Raw genomic sequence first — 8,679 nt, 5'->3', positions numbered from 1 at the left:
AAAGTCCCTACTATGTGCTCAGTACCATGCAAGGCATGAGGAGGCATCCAGAAGAAGAAAGTCAACCCCACTCTCCAGTAGTTGTCCACACACACACACACACACACACACACACACACAAAGTGTTGGGAGCCTGGGTAGTTTTCTGTGGTGGTTCTGAGAACAGGGGAAGTCACTAGTGCGGTCCTGACAATTAGTAAAAGCTTCTAGAGGAGGACTTCCCTGGCAGTCCAGTGGTTAAGACTCGGAGCTTCCAATGCAGGGGACACGGGTTCAATCCCTGGTCAGGAAACTAGGACCCCCCATGCTATGGGGGCAACTAAGGCAGCACCCTGCAACTACTGAGCCCACGAGCAACTAGAGAAGCCTGCACACCAGAACTAGACAGAGGCCTCCACTTGCCACAGCAAGAGAAAGCCTGCAAGCAGTAACAAGGAGCCAGAACAGCCAAAAAAAAAAAAATCTTCTAGAGGGAGTGAGTCACATATATTTGGGGTTTGAAAGTGAAAGTCACTCAGTCATGTCCGACTCTTTGAGACCCCGTAGACTGTAGCCTGCCAGGCTCCTCTGGCCATGGAATTCTCCAGGCATGAATACTGGAGTGGGTAGCCATTCACTTCTTCAAAGGATCTTCCCAACCCAGGGATCGAACCCGACTCTTCTGCATTGCAGGCAGATTCTTTACCACTAGAGCCACCTGGGAAACCTATATATTTGGGGTTTGGGCTAAGGGAATTCTTATCAACTGTTATGGACTGAATTGTGCCCCCACCCCCCACCGGATGAATATTCTTATGTTGAATTCCTAAACCTCAGGACCTGAGAGTGTAACTGTATTTGAAGACAGGGTGTTTAAAGAGGTAATTAAGTTAAAATGAGGTCATCAGGGTGGGCTGTAATCCACCATGATTGGTGTCTGTATAAGAAGAGGAGATTAGGACACAGACACGTACAGAAGGAAGATGACGTGAAGACACAGAGTAAACACGATCTTCAAGCCAATGAGACAGATCCTGCCCTCGTGATCCTCAGACAGAGCCAACCTTGTGGACATCTTATCTCAAACTCCCAGTGTTCAGAGCCATGAAACACAGTTTCTCTTGTTTAAGCCACTCAGTTTGTTGTCCTTAGTTATGGTCCTAATATATACCTTAATATACCTTTTAAAGGGGCTTCCCAGGTGACTCAGTGGGTAAAGAATCTACCTGCAATGCAGGAGACGTGAGTTTGATGCCTGGATTGGGACAATCCCCTGGAGGACGACAGACAACCCACTCCAATATCCTTGCCTGGAGAACCCCATGGACAGAGGAGCCTGGCAGCCTACAGTCCATGGGGTCGCAAAGAGTTAGACACCTTTTACTATATATATGTTTATTTATTTATTTATTTGGCTGCACCAGGTCTTGGACAGCCAGGAGATAAAACCAGTCAGTCCTAAAGGAAATCGACCCTGCACATTCATTGGAATGATTGATGCTGAAGCTGAAGCTCCAATATTTTGGCCACCTGATGCAAAGAACTGACTTATTAGAAAAGACCCTGATGCTGGAAAGGTTGAAGGCAGGAGGAGAAGGGGGTGACAGAGGACAAGATGGTTGGATGGCATCACCGACTCAATGGGCATGTGTTTGAGCAAGCTCTGGGAGATGGTGAAGGACACGGAAGCCTGGTATGCTGCAGTCCCTGGGGTGGCAAAGAGTTGGACAGGACTGAGTGACCAAACAACAAAAGGTCTTAGCTGCGGCACGTGGGATCTTCATTCTTCATCACAACATGAGATCTTCAGCTGTGGCATGTGGGCTCTATCTCCCTGACAAGGGATCAAACCCAGGCTTCCTGTCTTGGGAGCTCAGAGTCTTAGCCACTGGACCACCAGGGAAGTCCCAAAATACCTGTTAAAAATACATATAAATATAGCATCCCCCTATCTTCAAGTAAACTCTATGTTCCTCTAAGTTACACATGTTTCGTCTGCGGGCTAAGTCCACCCACTTGGAAAGTCATGGGCTTGCACTCATTCATTCATTCATTCTTCCAATACATTAAAAAAAAAATTTTATTTATTTGGCTGAACTGGGTCTTGGTTGCAGCATGCGGGATCTTAGTTTTGGAATGTGGGATCTAGTTTCCTGACCAGGGATTGAACCCAGGACCCCTGCATAGGGAGCAAAGAGTCTTAGCCACTTAGCCACCAGTGAAATCCCCATCTGATACATTTTTAAGGAGTGCTGTTTATAAGCTAGTTATGGGCTTAAGCATGGGTTTAGACATGCAGATATAACAGATAAAGTACCTGCTCCTCTGGAACTTTCATTTGGGGGGAGGGCAGGGGGCAGGCAATAGAGGAATAAATAAATAAGCGAGGTAAGTCCAGAGTATGACAAGGCTGCAAAGGAAAGTGAACAGAGAGGGTGAAGATGTGATGAAGATCAGAGGAGCAGGGCTGGTTTTGGTGGGGTGGTCAGCAGACGGTCTCTGAGCCACCCCAGCTGTGAGGACTGGATATCCTAGCAGGAGAACATTTCAGGGAGAAGTCACAGCTAGAGGAAGGGGTTAGGGTTGGGGCATGCTTGAGTGGTTGAGAATCCCCAAGAAGATAAGTATCATGGCCAGGTCTGTAAGGGGACAATGGGATGGAATGAGCTTCTGAGTCCAGGGGCACCCCATCATGCAGACCCTAGTAGTCCCCAAGAGAGCTTGGGATGAAATGGTTTAATTCGTATGCTTAAAAGATCAGTCTGGAGCATATGATCCAGGAATTCTGCTTATGGGTATGTAACTCAAAGAATAGGTTTTTCCTGGTGGCTCAGTGGTAAAGAATCTGCCTGCAATGTAGGAGACATAGGAGATGTGGGTTTGATCCCTGGGTGGGGAAAATCCCCTAGAGGAGGAAATGGCGACCCATTCCAGTGCTTCTGCCTGGGAAATCCCATGGATAGAGGAATCTGGTGGGCTACAGTCGATGGGGTCACAAAAGAGTTAGACACGACTTAGAGACTAAACAACAAGACTGAAGAACTGAAAGCAGAGACTTGAATAAATATTTGTACACCCATATTCATAGTAACATTATTCACAGTAGCCAAGACATGAAAACAACTCAAGTGTCCATCAAGAGATGAATAAGTAGGGACTTCCCTGGTGGTCCGGGGGTTAAGACACAGAGCTGCCAATGTAAGGGGCATGGGTTTGATCCCTGGTCAGGGAGCCAAGATACCACATGCCATGCAGCATGGCCAAAAGACAATAATAATAATACTTTTTTAAAAAAAGACGCCATAAAAGAGATGAATGGGTAAACAAATCGTATATTCATACATTATCCAGGCTTAAAAAGAAAAGAAATTTTGATGTTTGCTACAACATGAATAAATTCTTGAAGATATTACTCTGAGTGAAAGAGCCAGACACAAAAGGACAAACACCATATGATTCCACTTAGATGAGGTACTTAGAATAGCAAATTCACAGAGCCAGAAAGAGACAGGTGCTTGCACAGGCTCGGGGAGGTGGGGGGCGGGGGGCGGGGAATGGGGAATTAATTCACGGGTAGAGAACTTTCAGTTTGGATGATGAGAATTTTGCGGAGGTGGATGGTAGTGATGGTTGCACAAGACTGTGGAGGTACTTAATGCCATTGAACTGGACACTTGAAAATGATTAAAAGGGCAAATTTTATGTTATGTGTATTTTAACACAAATTTTATGTTATTATTATTTTTGTTTTGGCTCCACTGGGTCTTTGCTGCCACAAGCGGGGGCTTCTCTCTCACTGTGGTGCGTGATCTCAGTTGCCCCACGGCATGTGGAATCCTCGTTTTCTAACCAGGGATCAAACCTGAGTCCCCTGCATTGGAAGGCAGATTCTTAACTGCTGGTGGAGAGTGGTTAAAATCACAAGTTTTAAAAACCAGTCTGGTTGCAGCTCAAGATCGGGGAGAGGAGCAGACGGGAATAAAGTGGGCAGGTAGCCCAGACCACTTCCCCATCTCTCTGAACCGTACCAGGCTGGCTCCAGGTTTCCCACTCCAAAACCTTCCTGAGTCCCAGTGCCATAGATGCTGAGCCTGGGTCCAAGGCTCCCCACATAGGGACCACGTTGAGACCTGGCCTTTGGTGTTGCATTGTTGCGGTGGTGGGAGGCTGTGGGGAGGTTCGGGGGGAGGGGGGAAGGGGCGTGGCCTGAGCCATCAGCTGCTGCTCAGACCCCTCACAGCCTCCCAGGAATTCCTTCTTCGGCCCATGGAGCTGCCTGGGCAGGCCCGCATTCGGGAATCACCCTGCCTTGAAAAAAAAAAAAAGGTGAGAGAGTGAGAAAAGCAGAACAATTAAAATCTTAGTGTATGAATAATTACATTTAAAAAATCCCCACATTTTTTTTACATCAAAAAGAGTTCTGTAATCTGAGGTTTAATTTGCAGATTTAGTGGCATTTGGCAGGTTAAAAGTAGGTACTGTGAAGTGAGTAAGCATGGGATTTGGGGCTGGAAGCAAAGAATGAGAGAATCTGCTGGGCCAGAAATCCTGGCTTTGAGCTGCCTCGGAGATTTGCGGCCTGACTTCCTCTGCCCATAGCCACCCTGGACTACATCCTCTTGGGAGAGGAAGGTAGAGAACAGAGGAGGAGAGGAATGAAGCCCTCTAGGCCCCCTCCTTCTTCTAAAGAGCTTTATTGTATGTTTACTTTTTTAAATAATTATTTGTTCAATGCAAAAAAAAAAAAAAAGAAAGAAAATTCTGGACTTCCCTGGTGGTCCAGTGGTTATGAATCTGCTTGCCAATGCCAGGGACACAGGTTCGATCCCTGGTGTGGGAAGATTCCTCATGCTGCAGAGCAACTAAGCCCGTGCGCCACAACTATTGAGCCCGCATGCTGCCACCACTGAAGCTCAGGTGCCCTAGAGTCCATGTTCCTCAACAAGAGAAGCCATTGCAATGAGAAGCCTGTGAGCCGCAACTAGAGAACACCCAGGTGCAGCAATGAAGACCCACACAACCAAAAATAAATAAAAATTTTTTTAATTTGGAAACTATAGGGGAAAAAAAAAAAAGCAAAGATCACCTGTAGTTTCACTGTCTGAAGGTAGCAAGAGTACATTTTCCTCTTCTCTAAGATAGTGTGAAAAGACCAGGGAAGACTGGTGTGCTGCAGTTCATGGGATTGCAGAGTCGGACACGACTTAGCAGCTGAACAACAACAATGTGGAAAAAATCCTTTGGCCAACTGGACTGGGCTTCACGAGTACATGCCTATTATCCTCACCCCTCTCTACTTGTTTTTTCTCTCTTCTCTTCTGGAAGTCTCCCTTTTTTTCTACCCAGTGAAAACCCAAACAAACAGGAGCCTTGACATATGAAAGTCAGCCTTGACATATGAAAGTCAGGTAGGAAGACTTGGGTTCAAGAACCTTTCCAACAGAGGTGCTAGAGGAGCAGCCTAAGGGAAGGGGCTCCAAGCTGGCCATCCCGGTTAGGGGAGGGGTGCAGCTGGGTGGGCAACAGAAGGGTTATTCGAGGGTGGCCTTTTCAGAGGAAGGGAAGGGAAAGATGCAGGTGAGGTGGGTCTTTATCCTCTGTATCAACTACTCATTGGTTATAGCCTAGCTCCAGGAAGAGGGAAATCGGTGAGGTGATGCCCTTCCACTGAGATGATTTCTGCTTAAGCTTAGGGTTCAGGGTTGTCTGTAGTAGAGCTCCCAGCAGCTGGGGTGTAGACTATATGCCCTTCAGTCCTGCAAGGTGTGTGTATGAGAGAAATAGTGACAGACAGACAGCCAGGGTGACAGAGTGGATTGCTGGAGCTCACCAAGGCCAAAGTCTAAAAGCAGTCCAAGGCAGAGAGCAAATGTTTGGGCACCAAGGAGGAAAAGAGGGATAGAATGAGTTGGGAGATTGAGAATGAAGTATAGGTACTAATGGTACTATGTATAAGACAGATAACTAATGAGAACCTACTGGAGAGCACAGGGATTTCTACTCAATGCTTTGTTGTGGCCTAAATGGGAAGGAAACCCCCACAGAGGGGATAATGTATACCCACAGCTGATTTGCTTTGCTGTTTGCAGAAACTAACACAAGACTGTGAAGCAACTATATGCTGTATTGTGCTTACTCTCCCGGTCACGTCTGATTCTTTGTGACCCCATGGACTGTAGCCCTCCAGGCTCCTCTGTCAATGGGATTCTCCAGGCAAGAATACTGGAGGGGGTAGCCTATCCCTGCTCCAGGGGGACTTCTCAACCCAGGAATCCAACCAGGGTCTCCTGCATTGCAGGCGGATTCTTTACCGTCTGAGCTACCTGGGAAGCCCTAAAGCAACTATACTCCAATAAAATTTTAAAAAAACACACATAAAAAATTCCCAACAGTACAAGACAGTTACCTCTGGAGAAACCTTACCAGTGGCCTCTGTGGAGACAAACGCAGGAAGGAGACGCTAGCTGGGTTGTCCTGAAGCTCACGGAGAGGAGGAAAGCCACTTTAGGATATACCATCTGCGGTGGAACTGCCACCATGATGCAGATTTTCATGAAGACCCTGACAGGGAAGAGCATCTCTCTCAAGGTCAAGCCCTTGGATACAATAGAAAATGTGAAGCCCAAGATCCAGGATAAGGAAGGTGTTCCTCTTGACCAGCAACTGGAAGACGGATTTCCTTTGTCTAACTACAACACTCAAAAGGAGTCCACTCTTCATCTTGTGCTGAGACGTTGTGGTGGAGCTAAGAGAAGGAAGAAGTCTCATGCCACTCCCAAGAAGAACAAGCATAAGAGAAAAAAGGTTAAGCTGGCTGTCCTGAAAAACTACAAGGTGGAGGAGAATGGCAGAATCAATCACCTTCACTGGGAGTGTCCTTCAGATGAATAATGTGCTGAAGTTTTTATGACCAGTCACTTTGACAGACATTATTATGGCAAATGTTGTCTGACCTATTGTTTCAACAAACCAGAAGACAAGTAATTGTATACAGGTTAATAAAATACATGAATTAATGAACTAACAAAACAAAACAGAGAGAAGCAAAGCCAGAGGCAATCTGGCAGTCTGGCAGAATAGCACAGGCAGTTTTAGGAGACATGAGGGCAAAATCCAGAGCGCCGACAAAACAAGACCTTCCCAAGGAAGCCAAAGCTGCCAGCCCCACAGCCCGGAGTTCCTTCATGGTCCAGTGGTTAAGAATTCACCTGCCAGTGCAGGGGACATGGGTTCCATCCCTGATCTGGGAAGATTCCATACGCAGTGAGGCAACAAAGCCTGGGTGCTGAAACTACTGAAGCCCACGTACCCCAAAGCCCATGCGCCACAATAAGAGAAGCCAAGGCAATGAGAAAGCCTCTCCTCAAAACTAGAGAGTATCCCCTGCTCTCCATAGCTAGAGAAAGCCTGCACATAGCAATGAAGACCCAGCACAGTCAAAAATAAATAAATAAAAAATAAGTTAATTTTTAAAAACCACTTAAAAAAAGTTGGTTGTTGAATACCAAACACCAGTGGAGGCTGTGTTAGATGTCATATGTGTACAATTAGGTAAAGTTACCTGTCATCCTTCAATAAGGTTCATCATTTTTGAAAAACATATTATCACATGCTATTATCAATGGCACCTATGTAAATGCATCCAGTATTTTTTTAAATAGATATATTAGAGAAAAACAGAAAAGAGTCAGGGAACTGCTCTATTGATACAGTTATTAAGGGTCCAGTGATTTGAGCCATGGTGAGGCTAACTCTGCCAAGCAAAGAATAACTTGTTCCATCTCAAATTCCTACTACTGAGAAAGAAATGTAACGCTTGGCAGACTTTGGGTTTTAGAAGTTGCACTTGGCAGACTTCTTTGGGTTTTGGAGGCTACATATTCTATACTTGGGAATCCTGCTAAGATCCATTTATCAGGAGATACAGAAGGCTGATGGTTTTGAGAGGTGTGGTGCACTCATGCTAAGTCTGACTCTTTGCGACCCTAGGAAATGTAGCCCTCCAGTCTCCTCTGTGGGATTATCCAGGCAGGAATATTGGAATGGGTTGTCATGCCCTCCTCCAGGGGATCTTCCTGGCCCAGGGATGGAACCTGTGTCTCTTATGTCTCCGACATCGGCGGGCAAGTTCTTTACCAACAGCGCCATGTGGGAAGCCCTAGTTTTGAGTGGGGCCCAGAGCAAAAGCAGTTCTCCAGCAGCTCCAGACTATAGCACAGGCAGCCTTGCTCCCTGGTTTGTACAACCTTGGAGATCACACAGCATCAGACCATCTCTCTGTGGCAGAGATGCCAGGTCCATCTCCTGTACATCCCAGTAACAGTGACAACACAACACGAGCCCTCAGGAAACAGGGAGAGGCATTTGCAGCAGAGAACTATGTCCCTTTATTGCAAAAACAACTCCTGACGTATCCCTGGGTTCTTGTAGAAATACAGCCTCTGACCGTGGGAAGTAAGTGGCCATGCGGTCAGGAGCTGGATACTGAGAGGGCCAACAAGTTATAGGCCTGGGAAGGAGGCAGCAGAAGTGTATCATATAATGAAAGTGCTGCTTTGGGGATTGGGCTTTAGTGGGCTGAGGAGACAAGTGGATGGCCTGGACATCCACGCCATTTCCCGCTACTGCTCTAAAGCACCTCCTTAGTTCGCTTCTGTGATCTTACGTAAGGAGGAAGTGCTCCTTATGACCAGCTGACAG

General features: G+C 46.6%; 1 pseudogene; it reads left to right on the top strand.

The window, feature by feature from the left end:
- Nucleotides 1–6,519: 6,519 nt before the first annotated feature.
- LOC109565772 (ubiquitin-ribosomal protein eS31 fusion protein-like) lies at nucleotides 6,520–6,976 on the top strand (annotated as a pseudogene).
- Nucleotides 6,977–8,679: the final 1,703 nt, after the last annotated feature.

Source organism: Bos indicus, chromosome 11 (genome assembly GCF_029378745.1).
Source record: "Bos indicus isolate NIAB-ARS_2022 breed Sahiwal x Tharparkar chromosome 11, NIAB-ARS_B.indTharparkar_mat_pri_1.0, whole genome shotgun sequence".
Lineage (NCBI taxonomy): Eukaryota > Metazoa > Chordata > Mammalia > Artiodactyla > Bovidae > Bos > Bos indicus.
The sequence above is the reverse complement of the archived record's forward strand: the minus strand, read 5'-3'. Positions and strand labels throughout refer to the sequence as shown.